General features: G+C 50.7%; 1 protein-coding gene across 6 annotated transcripts in view; it reads right to left on the bottom strand.

Moving 5' to 3' along the window:
• The window catches only part of slc29a4a (solute carrier family 29 member 4a), a 310,533-nt gene extending 290,083 nt beyond the window's left edge, over nt 1–20,450 (bottom strand). For 2 of the 6 annotated variants that reach the window (XM_072480909.1, XM_072480911.1), the window contains exon 1: nt 18,982–19,221. The gene's annotated coding sequence lies outside the window, so the exon portion shown is untranslated. Of the gene's footprint in view, nt 1–18,981; nt 19,223–20,387 lie in introns of those variants that run through there. The other 4 variants (XM_072480908.1, XM_072480913.1, XM_072480912.1 and 1 more) reach the window with 3 other exon arrangements.
• Between the last annotated feature and the right edge of the window lie 36 nt (nt 20,451–20,486).

Genomic DNA, 20,486 nt, shown 5'->3' with positions numbered 1-20,486 from the left:
GGCCCGAGGCAGCTGAGTGCCAATGGTGGAATGACTTCAAAACAACAAATTACATTTAGACAGCACCTTGAACGTAATCATAGAATTCCTACAATGCAAAAGAAGGTCATTCAGCCCATCAGGTCGACACCGACCCAATGAAAGAGCCCCCTACCCAGGCCGACTCCACCACCCTATCCCCGTAACCTAACCTGTGCTTCCTTGGACAAGGAGGGGCAATTTATCATGGCCAATGCACCTAACCTGCACATCTTTGGACTGTGGGAAGAAACCGGAGCACCCGGAGGAAACCCACGCAGACACAGGGAGAATGTGTAATCTCCACAGAGGCCAGAATTGAACCCGGGTCTCAGGCTCTGTGAGGCAGCTGTGCTAACCACTGTGCCTCCCCTATAAAACGTCCTTCAGAGGCACATTCTAAACAGAGTACGCAAGGAAATATTGTGTTAGACCTCACTGACAGCCCGGTGGCAGGCTAAGAGGCCTGATGGCTGGTAAAATGCTGTGGAGCAGCACAGGGACTTATGAGAAAATCCTGGCCCATTGGGTCAAATCATCAAACACTTAATCAAAGTGATAGGTTGTAAACAATGGCCTGAATTATTGCTCCTGGGTCGGGAACACGAGAGTCGTGACCTTTCCTGGCTCTGCAAACCCAACCCGGGAGGAAATGCCCGGAATTTGGGATTTCCGTTCCAAGGTGGCTGGGATTCAGATCGGGCAATCGCACAAAAGGTGTGGAGGCTGCAGGGGGCAGAGGCAGGCTGTGCTCCAGTGATGCACAATCAATTACTCTCGAGACAAGGTGAGTCATAACTAATAGGCTTTAATCAGCTAGAACTGTACCCAGCAGCCTTGATACAGAAAGTGAAGGCTGCTGGGACAGCATTGGTTCTTATACCCCACCTCTCAGGGCGGAGCTATGTACGTTAGCCAATGGTAGACTCCTAGGTCTAGCCAATGGTCATCCACCTCTCAGGTACTGCAATACCTGGTATTACCACATTCACCCCCTGTTAAAAAAGAACCCAGCGGGGTGATGGCCAGCGTTACTGTCGCCTTTTGCATGGTAGGACCGGGTATGGAGGTACCGTGATGTCGAGGGTAACAGAAAAAGGTTTTTTTTGTTTTAAGGCGCAGCAATCAGACAATCGGGTGGCCTGGTCGTCCTTCTGGAGCGTCTGGGCTTCGGCGATGATCCTAGTGGGGGCCCCGGCAGTTGTGGCTCCGGGAACATGGTGTCTTCCTCCCAGGCAGCTTCGTCACCCCTAGGCGGCGCTGTTGGGGCGAAAAGTGGGCAGGGGGAGGGGCACCTGTAGGGGGCGTCGGTGCCTGTTCGGCGCTGGGTAGGGGCGGCGGCAGTACTGACCCTCCGGTCAGGTGCTGCGGGGAGGGTGGGGGCAATGGTGCGGGTGCGCGTGGGGCTCCGGCGGGCGCCAGGTCCTGAAGGGAGACCGTGTCTTGGCGGCCGTCGAGGAACGCTACGTAGGCGTACTGGGGGTTGGCATGCATCAGGTGGACCCTCTCAACCAATGGGTCCGACTTGTGCGCCCTCACATGTTTCCGCAGCAGGACGGGTCCGGGTGTCGCTAGCCAGGTTGGGAGCGATGTCCCAGAGGAATTCCTGGGGAAAACAAGGAGACGTTCGTGAGGGGTCTGGTTTGTGGTAGTACAGAGCAGCGACCGGATGGAGTGAAGGGCCACTGGGAGGGCTTCTTGCCAGCGGGAGACTGGGAGATTCCTGGAACGAAGGGCCAGCAGGACGGTCTTCCAGACCGTTCCATTCTCCCTTTCTACCTGCCCGTTTCCCCGGGGGTTGTAACTGGTCGTCCTGCTGGAGGCGATGCCTTTGCTAAGTAGGAATTGACGCAGTTCGTCGCTCATAAAGGAGGACCCCCTATCACTGTGAATGTAAGCGGGGAAACTGAACAGTGTAAAAATACCCTGGAGGGTCTTGATGACGGTGGTCGTGGTCACGTCCGGGCAGGGGATGGTGAATGGGAACCGGGAGCATTCGTTAATCACGTTCAGGAAGTACGTGTTGTGGTCGTTGGAGGGGAGGGGGCCCTTGAAATCCATGCTGAGGCATTCAAAGGGACGGGAAGCCTTTATCAAATGCGCTCTCTCTGGCCGGTAGAAGTGCGGTTTGCACTCCGCGCAGATTCAGCGGTCCCTGGTGACTGTCCTGACCTCCTCGATGGAGTAGGGCAGGTTGCGGGTCTTAATGAAATGAAAGAAACGAGTGACCCCCGGGTGGTAGAGGTCCTCGTGGAGGGCTCGGATGCGGTCCACTTGTGCGGTGGCAGAAGTGCCGCAGGACAGGGCATCAGGAGGCTCGTTTAGCTTCCCGGGACGGTACAAGATCTCGTAATTGTAGGTGGAGAGTTCTATCCTCCACCGCAAGATCTTGTCGTTTTTAATCTTGCCCCGCGGCGCATTATCGAACATGAAGGCCACCGACCGTTGGTCCGTGAGGAGAGTAAATCTCCTGCCGGCCAGGTAATGCCTCCAGTGTCGCACTGCTTCTACTATGGCCTGGGCCTCCTTTTCGACCGAGGAATGGCGAATTTCGGAAGCATGGAGAGTGCGGGAGAAGAAAGCCACGGGTCTGCCCGCCTGGTTGAGGGTGGCGGCCAGAGCTACGTCGGATGCATCGCTCTCGACCTGGAAGGGGAGGGACTCGTCGATGGCGCGCATCGTGGCTTTTGCGATGTCCGCTTTGATGCGGCAGAAGGCCTGGCGGGCCTCCGTCGACAGGGGGAAGGTTGTGGACCGGATCAGGGGTCGAGCCTTGTCTGCGTAATTAGGGACCCACTGTGCATAATAGCTAAAGAAGCCGAGGCAGCGCTTTAGGGCCTTGGGGCAGTGAGGGAGGGGGAACTCCATGAGGGGGCGCATGCGTTCAGGGTCGGGGCCTATGACTCCATTTCGCACTATGTAGCCTCAGATGGCTAGACGGTCGGTGCTAAACACGCATTTATCCTTATTGTAGGTCAGATTAAGGTGATTCGCGGTCTGGAGAAATTTTCGGAGGTTGGTGTCGTGGTCCTGCTGGTCATGGCCGCAGATGGTGACGTTATCAAGATACGGGAACGTTGCGCGTAAGCCGTACCGATCAACCATTCGGTCCATCTCACGTTGGAAGACCGAGACCCCGTTCGTGACACCGAAGGGAACCCTTAAAAAGTGATAGAGCCGCCCATCTGCTTCGAAGGCAGTGTACTGGCGGTCACCATGATGGGGGGGGCAGCTGGTGGTAGCAGACTTGAGATCCACTGTGGAGAAAACCTTGTATTGTGCAATCCTGTTTACCAGGTCGGCTATACGAGGGATGGGGTAGGCATCCAGTTCCGTAAACCTGTTGATGGTCTGGCTATAGTCGATGACCATCCTATGTTTCTCCCCGGATTTAACACCACAACTCCAGCCCTCCAGGGGCTGTTGCTTGCTTCGATGACCCCTTCCTTCAGCAGCGTTTGGACCTCGGACCTGATGAAGATCCGGTCCTGGGCACTGTACCGTCTGCTCCTGGTGGCGACGGGTTTGCAATCCGGGGTGAGGTTCGCAAACAGGGAAGGCGGGTCGACTTAAGGGTCACGAGGCCGCAGACAGTAAGGGGGGGGGGGTATAGGGCCGCCAAATTTAAAGGTCAGGCTTCGTAGGTGGCACTGGATATCCAGCCCAAGAAGGGTGGCTGCGCAGAGGTGCGGCAGGACGTACAGGCGGAAATTGTGGAATTCCCTGCCTTGGACAGTGAGGTTCGCTAGGCAGAACCCCTTTATCTCCACTGCGTGTGTACCGGAGGGCAGGGAGATCCGTTGGTTTACGGGATGGGTGACAAGAGAACAGCGCCTTATCGTGTCGGGGTGGACAAAGCTTTCCGTGCTCCCGGAGTCGATCGGGCACAACGTCACGTGGCCGTTGATGGCGATCATTGTGGTGGCTTTCGCTAGCGTCCGGGGCCGACTCTGGTCCAGGGTAACGGAGGCCAGCTACAGCAAGGGGAAGTTCTGGTCAGGCAGCATGGAGTCGGCTGTGCTGGGGGCTTGAGGCCCCATCCAAGATGGCGTCAGCCACAGGTCGCGCATGGAGTCCGGGGATGTCGAAGATGGCGGCGGCGAGGGACAAAATGGCGGCGCCCACCCATCCAGCGTGGTGGCCGGGGGGGGCAAAATGGCCGCGCCCGTGGATCACACGCGACCAGGGAATAGGAGGGCGGCGGTGGGCTTTGGACGGCCGGGACCTAAACTAAATGCTGCCGATAGTCGCTGGAGACTGCGGCCACGGCGCGGACCTGGCAGACCCCGACATATTGGCCCTCCTTGCCGCGCCCTTTGCAGGTGGCGGTGGGGGCCTGGCAGCGCGGGCGGGGATGATTCTCCTGCCCGCAGAAAAAGCAGCGTTGGCCGGTAGCGATAGTGGGCCGTCTCGTCGCGCAGGTTTGCGGGGTTAGGGGATAGGTCTGGGGGGGGGGCTGCCGTTACGGGGTGCCACGCAGCCCAGGGGGGCGCCACGCGCCGGGGGCAAAAGCCAGTGCATTTTTATACGCAATGTCCATAGTCCCCGCCAGGGCCCGTGCCTCAATAAGTCCCAGTGTGTCCATTTCTAGGAGCCTTCGTCCCTCCAAACCAACCTATACCCTCCACCTACACCCTCATACCCATTTATGGCCCCTATGCCAAGTTAGTGCCAACCCATACCACTCACCCACCACTCTTTGTGCTTACACTTACCATGCCAACTCACCTAGTATCCACTATGGGCAGACCTCAGGAGCCATGCTGAGATTAAATGAAAAAATGTTGTGTCTATTGCAGACTTTATTTTTTAAATGCATTCCAATTCATAAAAACTTATTCACTAGTTGCATTCCTTCAACTACATAATCCCATATAAGAAACATTTAATTCAAGTGCGTAATCCCTTATAAAAACAAGCCCTAAAATTCACAGCCCCACTTCAAAGATTATATAACCATTTGCAACTGTCAATCAAACTGTGAAATGAAAATTACCCGACTGTGATAGTGGAAGGTTGCAAAATCAGTCATGCAGCACAAATCCAGTAATGGTAGCCCTCAGGTTTATGTCAACAGAGTGAAATAACAAACAACGTTTCTTTTAAACACTCCAGTTTTTTTCCAAAGATGTAAATGATAGTGGGCGGGATTCTCCCCTACCCGGCGAGGCGGGGGGCCCCGGCGCCGAGGAGTGCCGTGAACCATTCCGGCATCGGGCCGCCCCAAAGGTGCGGAATCCTCCGCACCTTCAGGGTCTAGGCCGGCCCCGGAGTGGTTTGCTGGCCGGCGGGGAAGGGGCTTGGCGCCACGCCAACCGGCGCCGAAAGGTCTCCGCCAGGCGGCGCGAGTTGGCGCATGCGCAGGAGCGCCAGCATGTGCTGGCCTCATCCCAGCGCATGCGCAAGGGGGTTCATCTCCGCGTCGGCCATGGCGGAGGACCACAGCGGCCAACGCGGAACAATAGAGTGCCCCCACGGCACAGGCCTGCCCGCGGATCGGTGGGCCCTGATCGCGGGCCAGGCCACCTGCTCTCCCCCCCCCTCCCCCCCCCCCACCGAGGACCCCAGAGGCCGCCCGCGCCGCCAGGTCCCACCGGTAAGGACCTACTCTAATTTACGCTGGCGGGACCGGCAAAAAACGGGCGGCCACTCATCCCATCGCGGGCCAGAGAATCACCGGGAGGGCCGCTGCCAATGGCCCCCGACCGGCGTGGCGCAATTCCCCCCCCCCCCCCCGCCCCCCCCGCCAAATCCCCGGCACCGGAGAATTCTGCAGCTGGCAGGGGCGGAATTCACGCCGCCCCCCCGGCGATTCTCCGACCCGCCGGGGGGGTCGGAGAATCCCGCCCAGTGTTTTTGAAAACCTTGACAGCTTGGCAGTTGCTGTTAACACTTTTTTAATTAAAAAAAACTTTTTAAAAATAAATGTAGAGTACCCAATTCTTTTTTTCCCAATCAAGGGGCAATTTAGCGTGGCAAATCCACCCCTGTACATCTTTGGGTTGTGGGGGTGAGACCCATGCAAACACAGGGCGACTCTGCAAACTCCACATGGACAGTGACCTAGGGCCAGGATCGAACCTGGGTCCTCAGCGCCGTGAGACAGCAGTGCTAACCACTGTGTCACTGTGCTGCCCTTCCTTTTAACACTTTTGACAGTTACTCTCGACCTTTTTGACAATTCCACCTGACAGTCCCAATGAATTTATACACTTTTTACTCACTTTGAAGTGGGGCTGTCCACTTTTAACAAACCCAAAAGACATCATCTCTCCCAAAGGATTCTACAAAGTTTAGACCTGCTCCTTTCAGGTCTAATCTACATACATTGTGTATTCCACTCCTGGCTAATGTAAATCAGACATGACTGTGGGCAGCTGTGGTTCCACATGCACAGCTATTTCCACAAAATGCAAATCCCAAACCAACCTCATTCCAGCCCTCTATGAAAATGAGAGATGCTGTAATCCAAAGGTAATGAGGTAACCCTTCAATTTAAAAAATCGTCATCCTTGTTTTCAAATGTCCCATGTCCTTGGCCCTCCCCATCTCTGGAATCTCCTCTAACCCCATTGATGCGCGATCAATAACACTCAAGACGAAGTGATTTCATAACTGAAGGCTTTAATCTACTAGAATTTGTTACCCAGCAGCTTCGGTACAGAAAGTGAAGGCTGCTGGGATGGCACCGTTTGGAGCTACATAACGGCAGCCAATGGTAAACTCCTGGGTCTAACCAATGGTCATCAGCCTCTTAGGTACCGCATACCTGGTACTACTACATTCACCCCCTGTTAAAAAAAGAGTCCGGCGGGGGTGGTGGCCAGTGGTCTTCATCAGGACTTTGGACCTGATGTAGGTCGAGTCCTGGGCGCTGTACTGCCTGCTGCTGGTGGCGACGGGTTTGCAATCCGGGGTGAGGTTCGCAAACCGGGAAGGCGGGTCGACCTTAAGGGTCGCGAGGCCGCAGACAGTAATGGGAGGTATAGAGCTGCCGAATTTAAAGGTCAGGCTTTGCAAATGGCATTGGAAGTCCAGCCCCAGGAGGGTAGCCGCGCAGAGGTGCGGCAGAACATACAGGCGGAAATTGTCAAATTTCCTGCCTTGGACAGTGAGGTTCGCTAGGCAGAACCCCTTTATCTCCACCGAGTGTGACCCGGAGGCCAGGGAGATCCTTTGGTTTACAGGGTGGGTAACAAGTGAACAGCGCCTTACCGTGTCAGGGTGAACAAAGCTTTCCGTGCTCCCAGAGTCAATCAGGCAAGACGTCTCGTGGCCGTTGATGAAGACCGTCGTTGTAGCTGTTGCGAGTGTCCGGGGTCGACTTTGGTCCAGTGTCACCGAGGCCAGATGAAGCAGTTGCGAGTTTTGATCGGGCAGCGTGTAGTCGGTCGTGCTGGGGGCCTGGGGCCCCATTCAAGATGGCGTCACTCATGGGTCGCACATGGTGCCGGGGATGAACAAGATGGCAGCGGCGATGGACAAAATGGCGGCGCCCACCCATCCAGCGTGGTGTCTGGGGTTCAAGATGGCCGCGCCCGTGGGTTGCACGTGGCCCTAGGATAGGGGGGTGGTGGTGAGTGCTAGCCGGTCGGGGCCTGAAGGGGGGGTTGCCGCGACGGTCCGGAGTCGCTGGAGACCGCGGCCACGGCGCGGGCTTGGCAGACCCCCACAAAGTGGCCCCTCTTGCCGCACCCTTTGCAGGCAGCGGTGCGGGCCGGGCAGCGCGGAGCGGGGATGATTCGCCTGCCCGCAGAAGAAACAGCGGAGCCCGGCGGCGTTAGCGGGCCATCTCGTAGCGCAGGCCTGCGGGGTCAGGGGGAAGGTCTGTGGGGCTGCCGCTGCGGGGTGCCACGCAGCCCAGTGGGCCACCGCACGGTCAGGTGCATAGGACTGCGCATTTTTGTAGGCAACATCCTTGGACCCTGCCAGGGCCCGTGCCTCTCTAAGTCCCAGGGTGTCCTTTTCTAGGAGTCTTTGGCAGATATCCGGCAAAATTGCCCTTAGTGTTGGTGGGGTTACTGGGTTATGGGGTTATGGGGATAGGGTGGAGGTGTTGATCTTGGGTAGGGTGCTCTTTCCAAGAGCCGGTGCAGACTCGATTGGCCGAATGGCCTCCTTCTGCGCTGTAAATTCTATGATATCTGAGGAGCTCATACCTGCTACGAAAGCATCCCTGATTAAAAGTTCCGTGTGCTCGCTCCCCGAAACTTGCGGGCAGCCACAGTTTCGGCCCAGCACCAGTAGCGCCCGGTAGATGTCTTCCAACGATTCCCCGGGGTTTTGCCGTCTAGTTGCAAGCAGGTGACGTGCGTAGACCTGATTTACAGGGCAGATATAATGTCCTTCTTACAGTCCGATCGCGGCATCATAGTTCTCCGCCTCCTCGATAAGGGTGTAGATCCCAGGGCTGACCCTTGAGCGCAGGAGATGCATTTTCTGTCCTTCTGAGGGGGTGCCTGTGGCCGTCTCCAGGTAGCCTTTAAAGCACGCCAGCCAGTGTTTAAATATTGCAGCCGAGTTCTCCGCGTGGGGGCTGAGTGGAAGGCACTCCGATTTGATTTGGAGATCCATACTTCCAGGTTAAGTCCAGTAGATTAAATTGATGCGCGATCAATTACACTCAAGATGAAGTGATTTCATAACTGAAGGCTTTAATCGACTAGAACGTGTTCCCCAGCAGCTTCGGTACAGAATGTGAAGGCTGCTGGGACGGCACTGTTTCTTATACTCCGCCTGTCAGGGCGGAGCTACGTAGCACAGCCAATGATAGACTCCTGGGTCTAACCAATGGTCATCAGCCTTTTAGGTACCGCAGTACCTGGTACTACCACATCCCACAACACTTCCAAGGTATCTGCAGTTACCTAATTCCAGCCTCTTGAACATCCTAGATTTATAACACTTGCTTGGATTTTCACAACAGCGGAGAGCCTCTCCTTCATTGTTAAAAATGGTAGAGGAGATCAAAATCTCTGAGTTACCATTCCAGTAGCTTGTATGAGGCATCAGGTTCTGCCCTTTGGTTACTTTTGTGAGCCACGGTTTTCCTGGTGCTGCTCCAAGTCAGGTCACAGGTGACCAATGTCCTCGAGTTGGTTCCCTGAGTTTCCACTGCTAAATCCGGCCCCCTTTATTCCAGGAGCTGGATCAAGAAAAAAGGTGGATTGATTTGGATACCGGGATATGGGAGCCAGGTTTAGTTGTGAGAGCCTGTTCACAGTCAGGCTCATTCAGCTAAAACCATAATCGCAGTGTATAATGGTGGTTACGGGGATGGCAGATGTGATTTGGAGTAAAATATTTTCTTTCCATGATCTCCTCAACCACATGTGCACATTTTTCATGATTCACATCAACGAGGCTTTTAGAAGTAAAAAAGCTGCAATTTCGCTCACTTCTGTTTCATCTTATCAAACAGGTTTTGGATGTAGTCATCCTGACAGCAACACACAATTAAAGAGGGACAGTCATGTATTTCTACCAGTGTTGAAGCAGTGTACATGCATGTCGAGCTCTTCACTACAGTTAACTGGCAGAGGATAACATGGCCTCACATTGCTTATCAAACATACCAGTCTTAATACCAACTGGAAACCCTTGTTCTCAGATGTTTACTAACTTCCCCTTGCCCTCCCTTGCCCATCTTCCATCTTATTCATTGGTCAGATTATCTCTGCCGCCTGTAATATAATCCGACCACCAATCCCAATTTTTCCTCCCTTCCCTCTCTACATTCCAGAGCGAGCCTTCCCCCAGTGGTAGCTACCTCAGACGGTCTTCTGCCAACCAGACGTCTGGCTGCCTTCTCTCCTGCGCCTTTCCATGTAACCCAAGTTTGTTCACTTCTTACCACACCATTACCCTGGGTCTTGAGCACACCATCTGAGACAGTAATTTGCATCTATTACCATATATTCAGTTGAGTATGCTGCCGCAGTCTCCTTCACATTGCTAGGACACAGCATAGACTGAATGACCCTGCTGCCTGACATTCTCCCACAACTTCAACTCCCCTTTAAGCCATGATGCTCAGTTGGAGAGCTGGTGCATACACAATGGGCCAAATGGCCTCCTTCTGTAACAATTCTGTGATTCTCTCTCCCATTATTCCCTTTCCATCTTTGGCTCCTTACATTGGTGCAACGGAACTCAATCAAACTTCAGAAGTGGTATCCAGTCTATCTTCTAACTGCTGTGCAATCCTCAAATACAGAGGCCGACTTGCAATGAAACACACAGTGCTGCAGCGCAGGGCCCCAGCCAATGGGGGGGGGCCCATACTGAAAGGTGGCTATGGGATGGGGGCACCAATCAGAGCCTGGTGACTCTGAATTTGCTGATAGGTTTAAGAATGAGCCTATCAACGGGCAGTATAGAATAACATTGGCTTTCCTTTCGAGCAGAAAAACAGCGTGCCAGACATGGAGAGGTGTGGAGACTTAGAGCAGTTCAGATGGATATCTTGATTGTCTGGTGTGAAGTTTCTGAGCTTTCATTCAGTGAAACAACAGCCAGGTTTCTGACATACGGCCTGGCAGCCTGAGGCAAAAGTGAGGCCCTGGTTCTTTCATTGGGGTACGGCCTACAAAGCCTTCAGCGAGGCAAGGAGGAGGCATGGGCCGATGGTTGTCGAGGGGAGCAGTGGTGCAGCCAATCAGCCAACCAAAGAAAGAGCAGAAGCCACGTCAGGACAGGCTAGATAAAGCCAGCACCCAGCAGCAGCCAAGCTATCAACCAGGAGCACATGTGGTTGTTGAGGCTCGAGGCCCGGCTACCCAAGTGAGAGACATGAAAAGTCAGGAGGTGCAAGGGCCAGACAAGCACCGCCATCATGGTTTTTGGGGAGCAGCAGCTGGCTGCGTGGCTCGACCAGAGGCCAGGACTGACAGTGAGAGGGCTGGGTAGCACTGGGCGGGTGAGGGCAGAGGCCAGGCCAGATAGTCAGCAGCAGCCAGGCTGCCAGCCAGGAGCGCACGCGGTATTTGAGGCTCGAGGCCTGGCTATCCGAGCGAGAGGTGTGAGTAGTTGGGAGGTGCCAGGCAGGTGGAGGTGTTGTGGCTTTCAGGGATCAGCAGGGCAACTCAACCAGAGGCCAGGGCTGAGTGAGGGAGCTGAGTAACAAACGGACTAGTGAGGGCGAGAGCAAGGCCAGGCCAGATAACCATCAGAAGCAGCCAGACAACCAGTCAGCCACTAGCACACCTGTAAGCTTAGGTCATCGAGGGGAGCAGCTGCAGTGACTACTCGACCCCCAGGGCTGAGGAGGACAAAGAAGCCTGCTCTTTCTGAAAATCCACATTCATTGAAATCAAGACAGATCAGATATTATGAAGAGACACTATGAAGCTGGCAGTTAAAACACAGAAGGTTGAAGGTGAGGCAACAGGATGAAGTTAGGCAAAAAGACAGTCTGGCACTTTACTTTAAAAGTTTTGAAGTATTGAGCTGTCCCCAAATTGCACATTCATCCTCAACAACAACATCCATCAAAGGTTTTAGTGACTTGTCTGATGACTTTGACCTACCAATTTCAGGAGACAACACAGCGTCTGAAAAACTGAACAAGGAGAAGTGGACTCTGAAATGGGACTGGAACTACAAGATACTGCTCAAGCTCATTGTTCTGCAGCTGAAGTGAGGGAAGAAATCTATCCGGAAGACACTGCCATATAGTCAAAATCTGGCGGGGCTTGATGTCACTGGGGTGGAGTTTGACGTCATTGGGGGTGGAGGTTGACGTCATTGGGGGCGGGCCGTCACATCACCAGAGGGTTGGACATGACGTGGGAGCCTGGCAAAGAGGCCCCTAAAACTGCTCAAATCCAAACTATTTTCGTAAACAACCCTTGTATTTGCTCTAATTTAGCTGCCAATTTATACTACCGACCCCCCCAACAGACCCCACTCCATTCTGGACGTTGCTTATAGGGTGCAGATCCAATAACGTCTCTCTGCCTTTCTTTGTTCAATTTATTTATTTCAAAAATATTTGAGAACATCACAAAGGTGCTCTTTTGTGAGGCAAGCAGCTATTTAAGCCTCCTCCTGTCTTTTTTATAAGACCTGTTTGTCAGCCAATAACCCCTCCTATGTGTCAGGATCAACACTGCCTTTGATTGATTGTTCCCTCCGACCATTCCCCTCCAGCCGTATAAAGCAGCAGCAACTATCTGCCCATTTTGATGAAAGGTCTCTACCCAATACACTAATGCGCCTTTACCCTTCCCAGTGCTGAGGAACCTGCTGTGCGTCTCCAGCATTCTCTGGTTTTATTGCCATTTGGAACAATTACATTTTGTCCTGTATTTCCTGAGCTGTTGTACAAATAACTTGTTTAATTTCCTCTTCCTGGAGCTTCTCTGAATTAATTGCATTTATTGGACGATAGTACTGTCACATGAGTCATCTTCTGCCCCCCCCATAGTTCCAGAAGAATATAAACACAACAGATTTCCTTTTCTCCTTCCATGTGCCTTACATACCCAGTGAACCGCCTCGGCATCGTTATGCCCAAATCAATCTGATCCCTAATATGAATCTCCATTTTCCCGCTGTCGGGCTCCTGGTTTTCAAACTGGATTCCAGGGCAGTAATGTTCATCATCCTTATCACATTTCCTTATTTCTCTCTGTATGTTGAACTATCAGCAGTTTCTCTCTGTTGCTGGAAGCTAATTAAAAAAATATTTAATGCAATAGCAGCAACATTTTCCACTGGGTACCTGTTATGAACCCCGCTGATGTTCAATGTGAAGGCATCCCAAATCCCGGAAGGGAATCTTGGAACGCCGATTCTTAACTATTTATTTTTGCGATTTGGGAACAAAATGTGAGAAAAGGGATGCAACCCGGTGAGGAAAGAGGTCAATCTTATTGTAAGTATTCAAATGGCAAAACGCTAATTAAACTTTAAAACATGGAACAAGAAAGGGAACAGTAAAGAACAACTTTTACAACTAACTACAATAATGGTTAGCCAGTCAGTATACTGAAATTACCCCCCCAATCCAAATCTATCTACTTTCCCAAACTCCAAGCACACACATTCCCCAAAACAACATTCCATAGGTTTCAACACTATAAGCCAAATCCAGCAAACTATTACCACACAGGACCTTAAGCTTTCTTTTGAGAATTTTTCTTCTCAGTTTAAGGTAGGATTTATGGGGTCTGATAGAGACAGACCTCTGTTGCGTTTGTTTTTACAGAACAGCTTGATTGGCTGTGGGAGTTCTGCTCTGCAACTGAGTGTGGCAATAATCTAGATATCTGGACTGCCAGTCTCCACTTTGCTTAATGAAGTACCTATTTCACCCTGCTAATAATAATCTTTATTGTCACAAGTAGACTTACATTAACACTGCAATGGAGTTACTGTGAAAAGCCCCCAGTCCACACATTCTGGCTCCTTTTCGCGTACATGGAGGGAGAATTCAGAATGTCCAATTCACCTAACAAACACGATTTTCGCGACTTGTGGGAGAAAACTGGAGCACCCGGAGGAAACCCACGCAGGCACAGGGACAGCGTGCAAACTCCGCACAGACAGTGACCCAAGCCGGGAATTGAACCTGGGACCCTGGCGCTGTGAAGCAACAGTGCTAAAGTGCTACCATGCTGCCCACAATGGGGCTAATCTACATCTCTCAGTTCCTCAGTCCAACTAAATCCCTATCAGTTTTTTTTAATCCAATTATTTACTTTTCATTTCATTCCAACTTCCTAACAGGACCTCACACTAACTCTCTGAAGTTAGGAAAGTGGGGTCTCTGCAAATGTCGATACGAGTCATAAGAAAAGGTTTGAAAATCACTGCTGCGGAAATGCACTCCACTTACCGAAATGACACAACAGAGGCTTGGGTTGGCAAGAACTGAGACTCAGGGACCCATCCCAAGTGCATGGCGTGCACTGGATGAGGATGGGGAGGCTAGCGACTGGAGCAACACCAGACAAAAATCACACAGTTCGCCAACACAAAGGCACTTGTTGTCCAGCTTAAACGGTTGGGGTTATCTGGAGCTTACTGATCAGGCCTGAGGCCTGAGATCCTTGTCAATGAGTTAAGCTGGTAATTCAGTCATGGATAAAAGCAAAATGCTGTGGTGATGGAAATCTGAAATAAAAACAGTTAATGTTTGGAGTCCAATATGACTTTTTCAGAACTGGGAGTGAGTTCATATTGGACTCAAAACGTTAACTCGGTTTCTCTCTTGACAGATGCCGCCAGACCTGTTGTGTTTTTCAAGCATTTTCTGTAGTTAAGTCAATCATGAAGACGACCCTGGGGGTATCTTCGACCTGGATAGCTCAGGTTTCAAATTATTGAAGCTGCCACTGAGGGACTGACAAGTTGCAATCTCCCATTAGCAGCCCTGTCACCTTGGAACTAACTTTATCCCAAAGAACCCATCTCAGCTCCCTCCTAAGCAGCATAATCACTAAAGAAAAAATGTGCTGTCATCAAAACCCTCCCTCACAGGACTTCAACGCGAATTCCACCTGGACAAATGAACAGGAATCATTGGACACGGCAAACAAGTACCTGGACCCAAATCCAACCCGAAAGCTGCCTAGAGGGACTTTGCAGTAAGTAAGCAAGCAAGCAAGTGAGTAAGTGACTGCAGAAAGTCACAAAAGGTGTTTTGCAGCGTGATCACTGTTGTAATGTAGGAAACACAGCATCCAATTTGCACCCAGCAAGTTCTCACACACATTGGAGCGATAACGGTTTTCGTTATTTTGGTTGAGGGATAAGTATTGGGTAAGCATAGTAAAACAGATAATGCAGTGATGTATATTTGCGGGGGGGGGGGGGGGGGGGTGGAGGCGTTGCCGCGGGGTGTGGACCTGGTTCGGGTGCTCTTTTCAGGGGGTCAGTGCAGACTTGATGTGCTGAATTGCCTCCTTCTGCATTGTAGGGATCCTATGATATAATCCAAACATACTCAACAGGTCAGGAGATTTGATTTGATTTATTATCACGTATACCAAGGAACAATGTAAAGTATTGTTCCATACATGAAAAACATAGGACATACGATAGACACAAAATGTAAATGCATAGACACAGACATTGGGTGAAGCATACGGAGTGTAGTACTACACAGTAGAGAAGATGTGTGAAGAGATCAATTCAGTCCATAAGAGGGTCATTGAGAAGTATGGTAACAGCGGGGAAGAAGATGTTTTTGAACCTGTTAGTGCATGTTCTCAGACTTTTGTGTTTCCTGTCCAATGCAAGAGGTTGGAAGAGGGAATAACCTGGGTGGCATGGGTCTTTGATTATGCTGCCCACTTTCCCAAGGGAGTCAATGGATGGGAGGTGGTTTTGCATGATGGACTGGGCTGTGTTCACGACTCACTATAGTTTCTTACGGTATTGGGCTGAGCATTTGCCATACCAGGCTGTGATCCAGCCAAATAGGATGCTTTCTATGATACATCTGTAGAAATGTGGACAATCCAAATTTCCTTAGTTTCCTGAGGAAATATAGGCGTTGTTGCGCTTTCTTGGTTGGAACGTCGACGTGGGTGGAACAGGACACATTTTGGGTGATGTGTACTGTTATCTGAATTTGAAACTGTTAATCATCTCGGCACCATTGATGCAGACAGGGGTGTGTACGATACTTCGCTTCCTGAAGTCAATAGCCAACTCCTTGGTTTTGTTGACATTGAGAGTGAGATTATTGTCACTATACCACTACACTAGGTTCTCCATCTCCCTCTTGTACTCTGACTCATCGTTATTCGAGATCTAACCTGCTACAGCTGTGTCATCAGCAAACATGTAGATGGAGTTGGAGCCAGGTGTGAAGTACAGGGAGGATAATAGGGGGCTAAGTATGCACCCTTGCAGGGCCCCGATATTGAGGATTATCATGGAGGAGGTGTTGTTGGTTATCCTTATTGATTGTGGTCTATGGGTCAGCATGTTGAGGAGCCAGTTGCAGAGGGAGGAACCAAGTCCTAGGTTTTGGAGTTTTGATATGAGCGTGGCTGGGATCATGGTGTTGAAGGCGGAACTGTAGTCAATGAATTGTTGTCAAGATACTCCAGGGATGAGTGTAGGGCTAGGGAGATGTCACCTGCTGTGGACCGGTTGTGGCAGTTTGCAAATTGCAGTGGATCAAGGCCTTCTGGGAGTATGGAGTTGATGTGTCTCATGACCAACCTCTCGAAGCACTTCAGAGTGATAGATGTTAAGGCCACCGGATGGTAGTTGTTGAGTCATGTTGCCTGGTTCTTCTTTAGCACTGGTATGATGGTGGTCTTCTTGAAGCAGGTGGGAACCTCGGAACGGAGTAGGGAAAGGTTGAAGATGTCCGCGAACACCTCTGCCAGTTGGTCTGCGCAGGATATGACTGCACAACCGTGGACTTTGTCAGGACCCGTTGCTTACCGTGGGTTCACTTTGAAGAAGTCCAATCTGACTTTGGAGGCTGTGACGGTGGGTATGGATGTGACGGTGGGTATGGGTGTGACGGTGGGTATGGGTGTGACGGTGGGTATGAGTGTGTCCGAGGCTGCTGGGGAAGTTGACAGCAGTATGATTGTTTCCTGCTTGAAATGAGCATAGAATGCATTGAGGTCATCGGGGAGGGGTGCGCAGCTGCCGGAGATTCTATTCGGCTTTGCTTTGTAGCCCGTTATGTCGTTTAGGCCTTGCCACAACGGTAAAGAGTCTGTGTCGTTAGTCTCTGACTCTAGCTTAGTCTGGTATTTTCTCTTGCTGGCCCTGGATGGCTTTGTGTAGATCGTACCTAAAGTTATTGTATAGGTCAGGGTCACCTGTCTTGAACGCCTCAGACCTGGACTTCAGTAGGGAGTGAATCTCCCGTTTAAACCATGGTTTCTAGTTGGGGAACGTATGTACTATATTCTTTGGCACACAATCTTCTGCACACTTGCTGATGAAGTCTGTGACGGTGGTGGCTTACTCGTTTAGGTCGGTTGCAGAGTTCTTGAATATGGACCAGTCCACTGACTCCAGCCAGTCCCGTAGGAGCTCTTCTGTTGCCTTGGACCAGCCTTGCACGACCTTCTTAACCGGATTCTCCCGCTTAAGCTTCTGCTCATATGCCGGAGTAGGAACGCCTTTGTATGGTCCGATTTTCTGAAGTGCAGGCGGGGGATGGATCAGCAGGTGCCTTTAATGTTTGTGTAGTAGTGCTACACAGCAGGTGCACACACAGATAGAGATTAAAAACGTTTCAAAGAAAAAACACACAGGGCTTTTCAAATCAATGGAAGCCCCTACTTTGTACGCTGAATTATCTTGGTAATGTGGACAATTTTGAGTGGCCTCGATTTTACCAACTGCCCCAAAGGAAGTGATCCATGGAACCTCTGCCGTAAACACCTCTCCCGTAAACAATCTCCCGAACTCAAGCTTCATTTGTAAAACCTGCATCTCGCTCCATTAATGGAATATTTCAGTAGCAATTTAAAAGAAAAATATAGCAAGGCTTCAACATTTCTTGCTATGGTTATTCAATGTGGCTAGAGGGCGTCTTTGCCGTTATATATTTTGTCAACTTACTGTGACTATTTTTTTAAAAGGTTACAATATTTACAACCACTGCGCTAGCCAACTGCAGTTATTTCAACCGGGGAGGGGGGGTCAAAACTCACAACTGCAAAAATCACTGACAGATATTTTACTCCTGTTTGTTGATGCTGAAATTAACCACTTTGCTATTGCTTCCTGCCAGGTCGATTTCAACCAGGATTTAGCTCGACCTTCATCATCTAGTCACATTTACCAGTCAGCCATCCCCTCCTATACTTCTCATCACCAATGTTCCTTACTGGGAGGGGGGCAGGTTCTCAATGAGCAGTTCAGGGGGAAATTGCAGCGAACCAATAGGGCAAGACCGGGATTGGGTCCAGGGAAGAGGAAGGGGAGAGTATGACCACTTCTCCCATTATTATTCTTTTACAAAACGCATATTCCCAGAAGAAAAACTAATTGCAATATCCCATCCTCATTAACATGAGGGTCGATTCCATCTGTTAATAAATTGCACCTTTTGCTGCTCATTCCACGAGTGGAACACAGACATGTTTTCTCAATCTTCTCGCATTGCATTTAACTTTCTCTTCGGCAGTGCAACTCTGAAGGGGGTCACTGATCGTTTTACTGTGCGTTGGGGGATGTAGGGGGAGGGAATGGAGAAGTTGCTGCCTTGAACCCCTTGCCGGCCAAGGGAAGAGCCGGTAAAAGGCACAGAGGCTGATCCCAGAGACAGGCAGCAGGTGTCACTGTTACAAGGACTTCAGGAAGCCCTCTTCTGTGCAACCAACATGCCCAAAGAGAACGGTCAAATCAAAACATAAATCAAATACAGATTTAACGTCTAATATTTGCAGAAATAAATAATTCCATCCATCTCGGTTTTATATTCAGAGGCCTGTTTAAAAGAAATGTTTGATTTTTTTTGGGGGGGACACAAAAATAATCTCACATTCCAAATTGCTGGTGAGTGAATTTCCCTTTAACGCATCGCCAACCTGCCCATAACTCAAAGGAAATTCTTATTAAAATGCCTCTCGCCCAGTTTTTCTTCCTTCCAAATACTTATTCCGCAACGGTACTTATTACAGATTAGATGCCCAGGTTTGGGACTGCAAAGTGCAACAGAGACACGAATAGGAAACAGTTGGTTAAATTGTTATGTATTGATTGACACATCTACTTGCAAAGTGCTTGCTTTTTCAATCTTTTCCACCGAAATATAGCACAGAAAAGCTGGAAACAAAATGTCAGCGTCTCAAAATGTCAGTGTCTCTGCCTCCTCTCCCCATCCCCACTCTGTTTTAGTGGATCGTTCACGATGTTGCTTTATTCCCTTATGTGCACCCTCTTCCTCGCCCTTTATAGCCTGTCTCCCGCCCGGGACATCTCCCCCCGCCCTCCCCACCTCCCCCCAAATCACCCTCCACAATAAAACCTTACCTCCTATCTCTGCTCATCCATCTGCCCTCTCCGCCTGTCTGTCCTGTGTGAATGTATCTTTGTATCTTTTCACCTAGTCAGCCGATCCACTACAACAACAGGTTGTTCACTTCACTCTGCAGCACAGATATAACAAGAAGGAGGGGGGGGGGGGGCTTCTTCCTGACGCTTCCAGCTGTTTTCTGTGTTTGTTTTGCCCTCCCTCTCCCCCTTCGCAATGAGGCTCATTCCCGCCTCATTCTCAGGCAGCCCCGCCGCCCTCCAGCTTTCCCCCGTCAGCCTCCAGAACGGGATGTGCAACGCGGTTGGAAACAGACCCTGGCTGTCCCCCAACACCCCTTCACTCCCCTGTCCGCCTCCTTTCCAATAGAACAGGGATCCAGCAGTGGCCTGCATGCAAGGGAAAATATGCTAACCCCCCCCCCCCCCCCCCGACATATTCTACCTTCAATTAAATGTAGAAATCTAATGGTAACAAACCCGCGCTGGTGGTTTTGGGGGCGGGAGGGGTAATCCCTTCAAACCTTCAGGCATTGTTTTTCTCCAGCGTGGAGTTAACCCTGAATGTTCAAAGGGAGGGAGGTTTTCCAAAAATGAAGACCCCCATTTCTCGGGGTAAGGAAAATCGATTGTTTTTAACTGCTGCTAAAGTTCAAGAAAAGGGTGGTTTGTGATTGGGGGGGGGGGGGGGTGCTCAGCTACTTTTCAAAGTACTTGACCCTTTATTTGCAGCATGTTTTATGGTGACATCTTTAGGCGCCTGTCGATGGTAATAACCCAGAAACCAGTTAATACTGTTCACAAGGGAGCGACCAATTGCTTATTCCTCCCCCCCCCCCCTTTGATGTTCTGTTAATGATGTTTAAATAAATATTCAAGGCATCATAAAAAGAGGGAGCATCAGAGGTTAGAAATATATTCAGGACAACATTTACTTTGTTTAATGGAAGGACTATTTAGGCAATGAGTCACACACGTGCCTTGGATACCAATGGCTTATTTGCAGTGTTCTGAGTCCCAATCCATATGGAATCCGACAACCAGACATTACCAGAGCGGCAGCCAATGCAGTGCTCCCTTTTTTTAGGCTTATGGTATGGAGTGAGTTATTAAACTGACCCCTGCCCTGCTGTAAGGGGGATGTTAAAGATCCTGTGGATTTTGTCTCACTATCCTGGCCCACAATTCCCCACTCAACCAACACTAACAAAAATAACTATTAAGCAAGTCCTCCTGCGGAATGTCTGCAGACTTCATAATATGCCACTGTACTCCGAAAAGTAAGTTCATCCTGAGGTAGTTTTGGCAAATATAAGGCACTGTAACATTTCAAGATTGCCCACAATACTGTGACGCGGGTATGTGTGAGTGACAGGTTTCTACCTCCTCCAACTGATTCTCCTCACCTCTCAGGAAAGTGTTGACTTGCATCGGGTTACGGATCCACCAACGCCTGGCAGCCGTCCAGGATATCACCTTTACTAATGAGTGCCGGGGGTGCTATT

The sequence above is a fragment of the Scyliorhinus torazame genome, chromosome 17 (genome assembly GCF_047496885.1).
Source record: "Scyliorhinus torazame isolate Kashiwa2021f chromosome 17, sScyTor2.1, whole genome shotgun sequence".
In the NCBI taxonomy this organism is placed as follows: Eukaryota; Metazoa; Chordata; class Chondrichthyes; order Carcharhiniformes; family Scyliorhinidae; genus Scyliorhinus; species Scyliorhinus torazame.
This window is presented reverse-complemented; position numbering and strand designations above follow the sequence as displayed.